Here is a 16,104-nt window from a genome sequence, read left to right on the forward strand (position 1 = left end):
TCGAGAAATAATGCAAATCCTAGAGAAGACTGTCCAACCTTATAGGAAGTATTAGAGTTTGTGCTTGGAGGATGCTCTGTGGGCTTACAGGACCACCTACAAAACACCCATAGGAATGTCTTCTTATCGGGTTATTTTTTATAAGGCTTGTCATTTACCAGTATATATAGAACATAAGGCATTCTAGGCGATCAAGCAATGTAATCTAGACATAGGGGCAACTGGCTCACATAGAAAGCTTCAATTATAAGAGTTGGAGGAGATTCGTAGAGAAGCATATGAGAACTCCAACATCTACAAGGAGCGCACCAAGGCTTTTCATGATAAGCTAATAGGGCGTAAAGGGTTTCACATTGGTGACAAAGTCCTTTTATATAATTCTAGACTTAGGTGGGATGGTCCCTTTCTTGTTATTAATGTCTTTCCTTATGATGTTGTTGAACTTCAGGATATAGGATCGTAAAGGAGCTTCAAGGTTGATGGGCATCGGATCAAGGTTTTTCCTGAAGACTTGCCAGAACATGGACAAGAGGAGGCCACTTTTGAATTGGCCACCTACCCTAATTTATAGGGAGTGTTCTTACCTCTCTCACTTATTAGGTTACTTGAGTTATCCTTATGCTTATTGTGTTTCCATTGAGGACAATGTTAATTTCAAGTGGGAAGGTATTATTTTTTTGTGTGTACATAATCTATTCAAGTGATTGTTTCATGGCTTTGACCAATTGATTAAATCATTCTTTGATTTGACAGGTGGACTTTGATATCTTGTGTGTTGTATTATTTGTGATATAATATATATCTTGTGAGGTTTTGAGCCATATAAGATGACAATATCATGTCATTTTACTTTCTTTCATTGTGTGATTGCACTCATAGTTGTATGACACTAGAACTTGCCTTGAGCCTTTTTGAGACTATATTTCCATATGCTTGCATTAACATGATAGAGGCATCATTTCCTTTTTTCAAACTTCTAGCCAAAAAGCCAACCTTGCATTATTTCCATTGTTTAAGCCCGCTTTGAGCCTAATTGTCCTATTTCTTGTGATCCTAGCTCATTTCAAGTCAAAGGCGTAAAATAATAACATGACTTAACCTTAGGGGATACATGAACTTTGAAATTGTTTTGGAAATGATCATAGAAATAAGTGTGGGGGAGATTACCTTAAAAAATGCAAGAGAAAAGAAAAATTAGCTCCTATAAAAAATAAAAAATAAAAAAAAGAGAAGGAGAAATAAAGAAAAAGAAAAAGTAAGCAATAAAAAGGAAAAGGAGCATTGGATGACTAGAAAAAGTAAAAGAGGATTGTTTTTGGATTGTATTACATTATATATTTATTTAGAGGATTTACTTTTATGCTTCCTTTCTTTGGATTCATTCCCCATTATTCTTATATCCTCTTTGGTTTTAACTTAATTACCTTTGTAATTTTTCCACCTTCACCATGCCCCTTTATAACCTAGCAAAGTCCTCTTGATTTTTGTGTGTATGTGTGAATTCTAGTGGAGAAGTAGGCAATGGGAAATCTTATGGTTGATCATGCTTTATGTTGTGCATTTTGAGTGATACACTTTACCATATACACTTAAGTGATTAAGAGTATGTCATGTGAGGATTCTATCTTTTATTATTCATTCATTTAGTTTGATGAGTTCATTTGTAAATTTGGAGTATGAGGATTAATTTCCATTTTAGCCATGATATTTGAACTCGATAGAAATTTTGCATACCTTAATTTGTTTTAGGTCCACTAAGGTTTGATTTTGTGATTTGCCTGGGAGGGCAAAGTCTTAAGTGTGGAGAAATTTAATGTGACATATTTTATATTTATATTTATAGTTTTTTTTTGGTTTATAAACACTTTTAATATGCTTTATTTTAGAGTTTTTACCATTTTCTACTTATTGGAATAAATTGGGCCTATTACAAATAAATGTTTTAATTTCATATTTTTGGTAATTCTAACCTCTGCCTATTTTTTTGGCCATAACTTTTTCAACAATTATCATTTTTGACTGATTCTAGTTGCATTGGATTTTACACATCCAAGGCTTCAAAATTGATATATGGATCATTGGATTTGGAGTTGATTTCAATTTTTTAATGATTTTTTCAAGTTGAGGCAGATTTGCTGAATATTGTTGCGAGGTTACAATTGGACCCTTTTTTATTAGATAATTGTATTTGGGCTTGTATTTATAATTAAAGCCCGAATTTTGGCCATTTAGTTTACCCTAATTAAAGCTTGTAAATAAATTAATAAGGTTCTGATTTAAGGGAAGTGATTAAATACTTTGAGATTTTGAGACTTGGCCAAAATAAGAAACCTTGTTTTTAGTTTCTCTCGAACTATCTTGTTCTTTTCTCATTCTTGCGTGGGTTAAGTACTTTGATGGAAGGCTAAACCTCTCGTTCAATCCGCAGAATCCAAATGCATAATTCTGACTTGAGTTCTGCGCTAAATTGCTCTGAGTTTATTCTCTTTTTCTCTCTAATTTAAGAATTGTGTATTGCGATTATGATTAACTTTTATGTTGTTAAAATTCAAATTAAGACTCGATTGATGATCTGATTTGATAATTAATGTGGATTAGGTTAAATGATAATTTGATTTAATTTGTAACTCTGTTCAATTAGGTTATTCGATTAAATTAACAATTGAATTGGGTGATTATTCCAAAGCAGATTTAAATCTTTAGATACTGTGATAGCCAGAGTTACACGCATTTGGTATTGTATGGATTGATGTTTCGTAATTCATTTTTACTCAATTTTATTCTGTTCGTAATCCAATTTGATTAATTTGCAATTTTTGATACCCTAAAAACCTTAATTGCATTTTTTAAAAGCAAACCTAAAATTGAATTTGACTGAGAATATGTCTATGTGAATCGACCTAGGTTTGACTCTATACCACAAAATCTTTAGAAAACTTAATTGTTTTAATACAACTTGACATTGTCTATCAATGGTGATCTGGTTTAGTAGAGTATGGTCCATTTGGATTAGAAGGAACTATGTGACCTTTAAATCTCCTTTGAAAGTAAACAAAGAATTATCTCATTACATTGTATTTTGCACATGGTGGTGGTTGAACGTTAAGCATAAAGATTTTAGTTATCCTTTATAGTGTTTGAAAATGAATCCTCTTGCTTGTATATAATTGCAACTTTTGTGTGCGTCTGTCTTTGATTATTTTCTAGTACTGGAGGTATAACTGGTTATAAATTAAGGTGTTGTATTTGGATAGGCAAAACTTCTTCTAGATTGATGTAGTTGATATTGTAAGTGAAGGTTAGAGGATGTTGCCGTATTAAGAGTTTAGATGTGTGTGTGTTATATGCTAGTTTCTGCTAGTTTTGATGGTTGAAGGTTGATGATCGCTAGATTTGCATAAAGATTTTGTCACCAATCCTCATCAGAATATGCAAAAAGATTAATGTAGTATAGGATGCAAGCCTAAGTTGTCTCTAATGACATTGGTTAAAAATATACATCAAACATGTTGAAAACATCAACTAAGAAAGCAAATAAATGGAGGGATTTTGTGTGATTCCAAGTTCAATACAAAGAGCAAGAAGCAAAATTGTAAAGTTTAATTAATAAGGTACAGTAACCCCTAGTTCATTCATGTAGATTCTGTCCCCATTCCTCTCAAGATTTAATACTCTTCGTCTTCTTTCAGAATTAGGTTAATTTTACAAGCAAAAACCAACCTCAAACTTCCATACGAAATTAAGCAATTTGATGGACTCCAATCCCTTATCACAAGATTAAGCAACCTTAGAAATAAACCCAGAATTAAGCAACCCAAGTTTAGAATCTCATTCAAATAAATTACGGTTAATTAAGCAATGTCCCCCTCATTTAACCATTAATTCAATTCAAAGGATTAGGAAGAAGAAGTTCATGAAAAAAATGAATTTATATTAACATTCAAAACCCAGGAATTGAAGAATCTTTATGAACTCACTAAGGATTACAAAGAGTTTAACCCTTCATGAGGATGGGTCTCAACATTATAAGGTGAAAGCAAGGAGAAATCACCAACATCAAAATGAGAAATCAAAGAAAAGAGAAGAAATAGAATTCAAACCCTAGGTTGGGTCCTTGGCTGTCAGCCAAGGTTCACCTAGCAAAAATCAAAAAGTGTCAGAATGATACATACCCTAATTAGTAAAAATCTATTTATATTAAGTCTGATGCCACTTTATAGTAATTACTCTTACTCATAAGAGTAAACACGCACAACATCCACAAGTTTCCTCCCTTTTGTAGTGAATAGTTTCATGTATAAAAGTAGTTACTTTGGGTGTGCATGATTATTCTCACTTACAAGAGTAATCATGCGTAAGTTCATTTAGTCTGGGGCTTCACTGGAGTGATTACTCTTGCTTACAAGAGTGATTACATGCAAGTTTGAGTGCTTCGTTTGGCTCTGAGGTGATTACTCTCGCTTCTGAAAGTGGTTACTCTAACATGTCCTTTGAAATTGGCTCTCTAGAGTGGTTACTATGGTGTTTGAGAGTAATTATTTTCACCTCATATTTTTCAAATAGCCAAAAATCCATGGAATCTATCTGGAATTTCCTGCACAACAATTCAAATGATCAGAATTGTAAAATATATTTACAGAAATTAGTGTAAATAAGACAAAAATTAAGAAAGCTATGATAATTGAACTAAATGAGGTTTTTATATTATTTACAATTTTTAAGTATATTTTTCTATTAAAAATCTATAAAAAGCTAAACAAAATATCTATAAATTGTGGATTCATCAAAGGTTGGTTGCTACTTATTGGTTTTTTGCTTTCTATTGTCTTCTAGGAGCTAACAATTTAGGTCCTACAAACCATGAACATTACATTCTACTAGAGGTTGTGATTGGGATGTATAGGAAACTAATGCAATGTTCTTACTCTAATTTTCATTAACCTTTTTGTTATAATTTTGTTTGGATTAATCTCCCACAAGTATGGACCATGTAGCGAACCAAAAACTTGAGTATCCCTTGTAAGCAACAAGTTTTCTTTCTTCTTATATAAAGTTTTTGGTTAACCAAAAACTTTATATAAGAAGAAAGAAAACTATCCAAAAACAAAAAAGAGTGAAGAATAACATTAAACACTTGACAACGAATAGATTAATAAATGGCAAAGCCCAATTACAGAAATACTCAATGTCTGAGCAATCCCGGGAAATCACGCTCTTTTGATCTCAGTTGATATGAAATTTCATCGACTTTAATCAACATAGAATCTTCCTAGGTTTGCAAAATATTGCTATGAATTTAAGCATCATGAACAATCATGGAATTCCCTAATTTCTCATCAAAATGAAAAGAAGAATTGGAAAATGTGACAAAGTGGAGTAGATGCATTACTAAGAGAATTGATAAGCCATGCTAATTGCCACAAAGATCATGAATTTTTTATAAGTCCTTAAAAATGATCCCAAAATAAACAGGCTCACAAGAGCAATTCAATTCTCAATATGTCATCAAAGTGGTTTAAGTAGTGTTTCTTACACTATTTAATTAAGTGACTACAAATTAAGCTCTCCAAACCCCCTATGCCCAGTGTCATATCAGTGTATTCATATGTATTTATTATTCCTTTTAAATAGTGTTATTCATATTTGAACAATATGAAATGTTCATATATTGGAGAATATATATATATATATATATAACGGTTCTATAATTGCCGGATAAGAAGCAATATATTCTCGAGTGCTATGTTATGATGTTGTTTGTTGTTAAATGTGATAAGAAGAGCAGATTAGAAATTGGTTGTTAAGTGTGTTGTGCATGAGATAAGTTAGGAAGCATGATCAAGAACTAGTATGATGTCATTTGGGAGAGGGATCGGGAGTTCTGGGTGCAGGGTGTCTCGCTTAGGCGAGGTAGTTCTCACTCAAGTGAGACTAAGACGTACAGGATCAGGCATTCTAGAGCGTTCTTGCTCAAGCGGGAACATATAGGACCACTCCAACTATCCCCTCGCCCAGGCGAGGAGTGACCTCGCTCAAGCGAGGGGTCACAAGAAAAATGGATAGCTCTCTAGACCCAATCTCGCTCAGACGAGAATGCTTCTCACTCAAACGAGATGCAGCTCACTCAAATAAGGTGTTCCTCGCTCAAGCAAGAATAGAAAAAATTTGAGAGGTTTTATTGTTTGGTTTTCTTACCTATGCAAGGATAAGCTCGTCAAGGCGAGAAAAGATCTCGCTCAAGCGAGGATTAGCTAGCTCAAGCGAGAGCGCGCGGACCTGGAGGGATATTTAAGGAGCCCCAGCACCCAAAAATGCTCATTTCTCACCAGACAATTTTCCTCTTTCATTTTTTCTCTATTTTCTCACCATCTTATTTTAGACAAACCTTCTCAAGGCCAAATTTCTTCCTGATCCAAGTGGGACCCGTTGTTTAGGGTGGATCGAGGTGAGATCTCAAGACCTTAATCTTTAACTCTGGGTTTTATTTCTTGGGTTCCTCTTCTCTAAAGTCTCTAATTCTTAATAGTGGGAAAAATCTAAAATGCAAGCGTCATTTCTTCCTTGAGGACTCACGAGGAGTTTGATATGAAGAAAACTTATTTCAGGTAAGGAAAGTTTACCCTAGTTAGTTTTATCTATCCACCTTATGTTGAAATTTGTAGGTACATACATAAAGATGTTATTCTGGCTAAGCATAGGTTCATATATAAGCAAAACCATAGGGTAGAAGTGAGAGTAAACATAGTTGTGCGCACGTGTGTGAATGTAATTGGTTCCGTGAGCACACCGATTGTGATTGAAATGAAATGCTTGATAAATGCATATTTTACTAGGTTTTTAAGTAGTTTTCTAGGTTGTTTTTTTATAGAAAATGAAATTTGGAAAATGAAAACTGTACAAAAATATATAAATATTCAACAAAGTAAATTGTTGTCTTTAGTAATTCAAATTATGTGAATTTGATAGAATTCTAATGTAATTTTGTTAGTTTTGCAGGAGATTCTAAGATAGAGTCTTGGGGATAAGGATTAAAGAAGAGAAAGTAGAAGGAAGTAGCAATTTTGGAGACAAAGAGAAAAGTATAATAAACCCTAACTGCTAGGCGTTATCACTAATTCTGAGGAAAGTGGTCATTCCAGAGCTTAAGTTCAGAAGTTAACCTATACATTAGCACTTTTTCCAACAATAGTGACGACGCCCATGAAGAGAGATTCTGTGTTATCACTATTTTTAATAATAGTGATTGTTCTAGAGCTGGGGTGAGAGGAACAACTTGCGTGTGATCACTGTTTTTTAGTAAAGTGAACACACGTAAGTATGAAAAGAGGCAACAAGCTATGCGTGATCATTATTTTTTAGAAAAGTGATCACGCACATGAGTAAAGAGCAAAACAAGCTGTGCGTTGCTACTTTTGTCAATAAAAGTGATCGTTCCAGAGAGTATCTCAGTAAAACAAGTTGCGCGTTGTTACTTTTATCAATAAAAGTGATTGTTCTAGAGAGCATTCCAGAAAAACAAGTTGCCCATGGCTCCTATTATGAATAAAAGTGATCACGCGCATGCTATTTGAGGCAATCCATCTCTGCGTTGCTACTATTATAAACAAAAGTGGTTGTTCCAGTTATAAAGACTTCCAGAAAGCCTTCTGCATGGTTACTTTTTATTATAAAAGTAACCACGCCAGAAAGGCGAAAAAATCTATAAATATGATATTAGCTCAAAAACTTGGGATCTTTTTCTCATTTTTTTCATTTCCACACCTTAGGAGAGTTAGAGAGGGAGATTGGGGGCGACTTCCAAGCTTTGGACCTTGAGGAATCAGGCCAGGGATTGGATTTATGAAGAAATTCTGTAGCTTCTCTTCTTTTACTCTTTTTCTCTCTTTTTCTTTTAGGAACATGTTATGATTTCTTTTTTCTATGGATTGATGGATCCGATGTTGATATTGTAAATTGATTGTGGATCTAGATTTTAAGATCTTGATTGTATTGAATGTTTAATTCTTTCCTTAATGCATATCTTGAATTAGCTACTTAGTTGAATTGAACCTAGAGGATTTTCATCAATGGAAGTTGAGTTAATTTCTCATATCTGAATTGAATGTCAAGGTTATGGATATCTTAGGAATAAGAATTCGTGATCTTGTAATCTCTTAATTTCTCATACTTAATGCAATGTTTAATTGATTTACACCTAAGGAATTAGGGTAGTTAATTGTATATTAGGATCACTGAGGCAAGGGATTGTCCTTTGATTAAATAAGTGAAATTGATCATCAATCAATTAAGGAACTTAAAGTTCAGATCTACTTCAGTTTTGCACTTGATAAAAAGGTGAAATCAATCCTAACTTCATTCACATATAATTTCATTACTAAAATTCATAGCTCCGTTTTGTTGTGATTTTCTTATTTCTACATGTTGTTCACAAGCTAACACTAGCAAGTGCACTAGGATTGCAGCAAGTAATGAGTAAATTTAAGATCCAAATATCGTCTCCACAGGAAATTTAGGTTTCAAATACCACTTCATAGAATTATAACCATTTAAGCTTTTTTTAAATTGGAAGGAGAGTAGTAACATGTAATAACAGCAAACCAGAACAATTAAAAGTATAATGAACTTGCAGAAAATAGAACAATGAACAAACAATTATGTGATAACAGAGAAAGAAACCACAGCTAGGGAATTGCTTCACTAAAACTCCAATGTTTAATCAATAAAGTTCTGAATTAATAAGCATTTGGAAAGAAAGACAATCAGTTTCACGTTCTATTGTTCAGAGGTTAATTCCTTAACTCGGTGAACCTAACATTCAATTAAAACATTCTAATTCCTTAGATCTGATTTAATTCAACATTGTTTTAAGTATAAGAAACCAAAAGATTGCAAGATCAAAGTTCCTTATCCCTAAGAAAACTATAATCTTGGTGATTGGTTCAGATCTGAAGAACAAATTCAATTTCCATTGACAAGAGTTCCTCTGAAATTAGTTAATCAAATTTCCATTCAGTTCTTACGTAAAGTGCAGAATCAATTACTCAATCTATTCCAAAGCTTGAAATCCAGATCCAAAATCAATTCAACATATTCGTTTCAGATCTACAATCCCTAGCTATGAACAAATTACACAGCCATGGCAGCAGAGAAAAGAAAAGAAAGAGAAGAAGAAAATCAGAATCGCCATGGAAGCTTGCTCCACTCCAATTCCTCTTCGTGAAGTTCTGAGATTCGAATCCCCACTCTTTTCTCTCACTTCCTCTAACAAAAATCTAACTAAAAAAACTTAAAATAAACAGAATCCCTTCTTTCCGGATCGTTTCTGGTATTTATAGAATTTCCCAGATTTTCACGTCATCACTTTTATGAGAAATAGTAGTTACGCAGAGGGTTTATGGTTGCGCGTTAACACTTTTCCCAGTAATAGTGGCCACACGCAACTTCCTGATATTAAGAGCTCTCTGGAACTATCACTCTTACTAATAAAAGTGACAACGCAAAGCCAAAGTAGTTGCGCATTATCACTCTTACAGATAAAAGTGACTACGCGCAACTCGCCAAGTTGAAGACTCTCTAGAACGATCACTTTTCATTACAATAGTGGTTACGCAGAGCTTTCCTGATATTTTGCCTCTCTGCAACTATCACTTTTAATGATAAAAGTGGTAACGCCCAGGCTTCACTTCTTCTTTGAGCTCTAAAGTGATCACTTTCACTGACCATAGTGATCACGCCCAGTCTGCATTTTCTTATTCTTGTGTTTTTGGAGTCCAGACTTGCTTCTTTCCTCTTGCTTGTCATCAAACCTCCATGGATATGATCCTTGCTCAAATTATTCCTTCAAAAACAAGATTAAAAACTTAATTCCTAAGCAAAAATTTCACAATTGCTAAAATAACTACAAATTTAAACAAAACTTCAATTCCTTCTCTTTTTCTGAGTTTTCTTGCTTTCTTTATATATTTTTCTTATCAAATGTGTTAGAATTATGCTAAAATATCAGTCAAAATATAGATTCATCACTACCCCAAACTTGAATTTTTGCTTGTCCTTAAGCAAATCAAACTAAACCAAGGGTAATTCTTCCAATTTTCAAAAACCAATTCACAAACTGCTATATTAGAATTTTCTAATTTGTAATTCTGTGTTTTCTACATAGTTTTCATTTAAGATGTTCTTCCAATTACTCAGCATGGCAATCACAATACATTCCTCAAGTTTTAAGCAATAATTGCTATCTAAGTGAATATATATCAACCAAGTTCATATGAGAAACATTAAAGATCATGATCACTTCTCACTGGACAGTGTTTCCCTCATTTCTCAGCAGTGTTTAGGTACTGTTTTCTCTCTTTAATCATCAATTCAACTACACTCTACCATATGCTTGCCCAATTTCTCCATCTCCTCTGCTTAGTACAGCCAATCACACATCAAGAGGACTTTTTACAGTTTATAACAGGGCTTAGGTTAAGGTAGATACTGAACAAAATAAGAAACAAGTTGCAATTTCAAAAGATCAGAGGCATTTTGAGTGAATGACTTTAAAACTAGTCTGGTTTAGCATCAATTCACATTAAATCACTCAATTATGCAGCAAACAAATTATTTTTGTGTAGCAAAATTTTCATTTTCCTTTTTTTCTTCTCTTGCTTCCATTTACTCTTTTCTTTTCCTTGAATTTCTTTTTCTTTTTCTCTACAACAGTTTACTATGAATTTCTTCTTTTTTATCTCCATTTTGCTCTTTTCAACTCAGATTCAATTTTTGAACTCATGTTTTACTCTTTCCACAGTTTTGCTACATAATTTTTCATTTTTCTGCAGCACTTTTGTTCTTTCTTTCTAACTTTTTGAACTCAAACTTAGATAGCTTGCTATTCCCCACCCCAAACTTAGAACCTTGCTTGTCCTCAAGCAATTAAAATGTGGATGCCACCCCAAACTTAGTTTTAAAACTCATTCTTGATTAAACTCACTATGCCTCTTTTCCTTTGAATGGTAAAATTGGTTTTTCAGCAAGGCTTATAGTGAGGTAATTTCAAGAAAAGGGATCTCAAAGGGGTGAACTAAGAAAAATAATCATAAGGGAAGGCATTTTTGGCTAACTAAGGATATCAATCATGGCCTCTATCATGTGGGTGAAAACTGTAACATGCATATTCAATTAAGAACAGGGGCAAGTTCTAGAGAATGCAGCCAAATATGATTAATCACACAAGAAAAAGAATTAGACAGCTCAAATCTCACTAGGTATTTATAAGTGATCATGTGGATTAATGAAAACACAATGCACTTTTCAGAAATATATGCACCTAGTGGCAAGACTGCCTCATTTTGAAAATACAAGTGTGATTTCATTTTGAGAATGGGAAAAACAACTTAAAAAGAAATTCACATAGAATTCACAGCCAGCAGTTTATTATTTATTCTAGTATTTTAGTGTTTTTCAAAAACAATTCAGTGTAATGTGAGGCTAACACATGAATAAGAGGTAGAGAATGAAACCCTCCTTTCATGGCAGCTTGTGCAAGAGTCACCATCCAATGTGTGTGAGTGTTGTGTGTGTGTGACATTCTCTGCACAAAAACACCAGAATTCCATCAATTTGCAGCAAGAGAAAGGTAATTAGTTAGAAAACTAATATAAATGCAGAACAAGTATGTGAAATTTAATCCAAATTGTACCAATTAGTGATTACAACCATAAAAGTTTAAAACTAACAGAAATTTACAAACTCCTAATAACAGAAAATAAATTCCTAAACTAGTCTTCTGCTGCATCTTCTTCCTCTGAGCTTTCCTCTTCAGAACCTTCTTCCTCTTCTTCTTCTTCCACTACCTCTTTAAATGGTGGCTGAGGAAAGTGGGTTCTGTATATTGGCATATTCTTGAAAACAGAAGAACGAAGGCACTGGGCATTCTCTGCCAAGTCTGGAGTATGATACATTTCATCTTTGGTCATTCCCAATTTCTAACCAATATTCAGCATAATACATTCCATTAACATAACTCCAGCTTTGAGGCTATTGTGCAGCTCAGTCTGCCTTTCAGCCAATTGATTATGCCCTTCAGCTAGCTGCTTCAGAGTGTCCTTCATCATCATCGATTTCTCTTTCTTGAATTGTTAAGGAATTAGGGCTACAGAGGTGCAGGAAACAGTTGCATAAGTCTCTTTTATCAGAGCTGCAGAAATGGATGGTGCAGCTCTGATTTTCTCTTGGTAATCACCAAACTCTACTCCTGCGTCTTCACAAAGCAGAGCAGCCCTCTTCACATCTATGTAGATGTCAGAGACTATGGCAAAAAGCAGAGTAGCCCTCTTCACAGCTAGTGTGGAGCTATGTTTGACAGGCATGAAAGAATTTAAGATAACATGCTCCATACTTTCGCAAAGGGCAGAAGATTTTTGGTGACAATGTGCTTGGGCTTCTTAGACTGGTTAAGCTCCCATGTGGTGCCTGGTTTCCCAATCCTTTCCAGAATTTGCACAATATCAATATTTGGACTTTCCTTAAATGTTTTGAAGTCCAGTTGTGCAACATGTTGTGCAGAATTAATTTCCAACACCCTGTTGATGTTTACTGGAGAGAAGTCAATCCTCATGCCTTTGACCATGGAGCTGAACTTAGGGATTCCTTTTCCTTTAAACCTCATGGCTTTGGCATAGAATTCCTGAGTGATTTCCCTCCAACCCAGGCCAGCTGTTGCACAGAAGAATTCCCAGCCTCTTCTCTGGGTTTCCCCCTTGAATTCAGGGTAATTGTTCCCAGCTATTTGGAATGCTCTGTTAGGAACAATTTTTCTTCTTAGAATGTTGGCTCTGAAAAAGTTTTCATGAGCCAAACTTCTGAATCTTGGATCATGTGTGGCAGGTGGTATAGATCCTGAGGGTGCAGCTGTTCTTGGTGGGGGTGATGGTGTAGGTGAACGTGCAGGGGATCGTGTCTGAGGTGGTGGAGAAGGTGAAGGTTCAGATGCAGGTGCAGAGGACCTTGTCTGAGGTGAGGGAGAAGGTGAGGGTTCAGATATCTGAATAGATGAGGAACTTGAGACACCATCAGTTCTGGTCCTCTTTGATGTTGCAGCTTGGAGATTTCGGCTGGATCTTCTTGTTGGAGTTGTGGAAGATGAAACTTGCCTCTTATTAGGAGTTGTATATGATGAATCCATATTTTCACTAATATTTTAGCATAATTCTAACACATTTGATAAGAAAAATATATAAAGAAAGCAGAAAAATTCAGAAAAAGAGAAGGAATTGAAGTTTTGTTTAAATTTGTAGTTATTTTAGCAATTTTGAAATTTTGCTTAGGAATTAAGTTTTTAATCTTGTTTTTGAAGGAATAAATTGAGCAAGGATCATATCCATGGAGGTTTGATGACAAGAAAGAGGAAAGAAGCAAGTCTGGACTCCAAAAACACAAGAATAAGAAATTGTAGACTGGGCGTATTCACTATTGTCAGTGAAAGTGATCACTTCAGAGCTCAAAGAAGAAGTGAAGCCTGGGCGTTAGCACTTTTATCATTAAAAGTGATAGTTCCAGAGAGGCAAAATATCAGGAAAACTCTGCGTAACCACTATTGTCATCAAAAGTGATCGTTCCAGAGAGTCTTCAACTTGGCGAGTTGCACGTAGTCACTTTTATCAGCAATAGTGATAACGCACAACTAACTTGGCTCTGCGTTGTCACTTTTATCATCATCAGTGATAGTTCCAGAGAGCTCTCAATATCAGGAAGTTGCGCGTGGCCACTATTTCTGGGAAAAGTGTTAACGCGCAACCAAAAACTCTCTACATTACTACTATTTCTCATAAAAGTGATGACGTTAAAATATGGGAAATTCTATAAATACCAGAAACGATCCGGAAAAAGGGGATTTTGTTCATTTTCAGTTTTTTTAGTTAGATTCTTGTTAGAGGAAGTGAGAGAGAGGAGTGGGGTTTCGAATTTCGGAGCTTCACGAAGAGGAATTTGAGTGGAGTAAGCTTCTATGGCGATTCTGATTTTCTTCTTCTCTTCTTCTCTTTCTTTTCTTTTCTCTGCTGCCATGGCTGTGTAATTTGTTCATAGTTAGGGATTGTAGATCTGAAACGAATGTGTTGAATTGATTTTGGATCTGGATTTCAAGCTTTGGAATAGATTGAGTGATTGATTCTGCACTTTTCATAGGAATTGAATGGAAATTTGATTAACTAATTTCAGAGGAACTCTTGGCTATGGAAATTGAATTTGTTCTTCAGATCTGAACCAATCACCAAGATTATAGTTTTCTTAGGGATAAGGAACTTTGATCTTGCAATCTTTTGGTTTCTTATACTTAAAGCAATGTTGAATTAAATCAGATCTAAGGAATTAGAATGTTTTAATTGAATGTTAGGTTCACTGAGTTAAGGAATTAACCTCTGAACAATAGAACGTGAAACTGATTGTCTTTCATTCCAAATGCTTGTTAATTCAGAACTTTATTGATTAAACATTGGAGTTTTGGTGAAGCAATTCCCCTAGCTATGGTTTCTTTCTCTGTTATCACATAATTGTTTGTTCATTGTTCTGTTTTCTGCAAGTTCATTTTACTTTTAATTGTTCTAGTTTGCTGTTATTACATGTTACTACTCTCCTTCCAATTTTGAAAAAGCTTAAATGGTTATAATTCTATGAAGTGGTATTTGAAACCTAAATTCCCTGTGGAGACGATATTTGGATCTTAAATTTACTCATTACTTGCTACAATCCTAGTGCACTTGCTAGCATTAGATTGCGAACAACAAGTTTTTGGCGCCGTTGCCGGGGAATTTTGCATTTCAATATCATTAGTAGTAGAAAAGTAACTAGATTGAGCACTTATTTTGTTGCTTTGCTTTCAAATTGCTTTCTGCATAATTTTACTGCACCTTGTGTAGTATTCTGCATAATATTTCTGTCTGCTGCATAGAATTTTTACATCCTTGTTTATCTGCATAATTTCAGTTTTCATTGTTCTTCATATTTGTAATTGCCATTCTGCATATTTTTACATGATTTTACAATTCTGCAACTGCTAGATTTAAGTTTCTATATGCTTTTACTGATAGATTTTGCATGATTTCTATTGTGCATTTCTGAATATCAATTGTAGTCTAATTTTGTTTTAATCTGATTTGTATATGCGTGGTAAAAACAAGAATAAATCAATTCTGGTCTTTGATCTTGACATAGACATAACCTTGAGAAGATTGAGAAAAAAGTCTAGAGTAGAAAAAGCCATAGGGAGTGATAGTGAATTAGAAGCTGTCCATTCTCCAGAATTTCAGAGTAATCCTAGAGTGAAAAGAACATCTACACCCTTGAGACAACCAAATCCAGCAATAGAAATGGCAGAGCAAAACAGAATTAGAACATTAGGGGACTATGCTATTCCTAACATGCAAGGTTTTAACTCTTCTATAATTAGGCCAAGCCAACCATTTTGAGATTAAACCTGCCCTACTACATTTAGTCCAACAGGATCAGTTTTCTGGAGGAAATTCTGATGATCCTAACTTACATATTTCAAATTTTCTGCAGTTATGTGACACCATAACAATGAATGGAGTTAGTGAAGAAGCTATCAGATTAAGACCATTTCCTTTTGCCTTGAGAGATAGAGCAAAATGTTGGTTACAAGCTCAACCACAAGGAAGCATCACAGCTTAGACAGAACTTGTGAATAAGTTTCTAACTAAGTACTTCCCTCCATCCAAAGCTGCTAAGTTGAGAGGAGAAATTACATCCTTTGTGCAGCAAGAAGGAGAATCATTGTATGAAGCTTGGGAAAGATACAAAGAATTACTTAGAAGGTGTCCACATCATTGTATCCCAGATTGGATGCAATTGGAAACTTTTTATAATGGGATGAATGCAGTAACAAGAACAATGGTTGATGCTGCTGCTGGAGGTTTATTAAATACAAAGTACTTGGAAGAAGCTCAGAGAATTATTGAGATAATGGCATCTTCAATGTATCAGAATTCAAACTCAAGAAATCAAGGAAGAAACTCTGGTCATGAAGCTAAGGTTCTGGAAACTTTTCTTACACAAAATCAGCTACAAAATCAAGTATTTTCAGAACAATTAGCTGCCTTA

The 16,104-nt window shown here is 34.4% G+C and overlaps 1 non-coding gene across 1 annotated transcript; it reads right to left on the reverse strand.

Moving 5' to 3' along the window:
• Positions 1–15,729: 15,729 nt before the first annotated feature.
• LOC113860310 lies at positions 15,730–15,836 on the reverse strand. Its single transcript, XR_003503764.1, has one exon. It is a non-coding gene; the product is annotated as a small nucleolar RNA R71 (small nucleolar RNA).
• Between the last annotated feature and the right edge of the window lie 268 nt (positions 15,837–16,104).

Source organism: Abrus precatorius, unplaced genomic scaffold, assembly GCF_003935025.1.
Source record: "Abrus precatorius isolate BTA unplaced genomic scaffold, Abrus_2018 Scaffold2, whole genome shotgun sequence".
In the NCBI taxonomy this organism is placed as follows: domain Eukaryota; kingdom Viridiplantae; phylum Streptophyta; class Magnoliopsida; order Fabales; family Fabaceae; genus Abrus; species Abrus precatorius.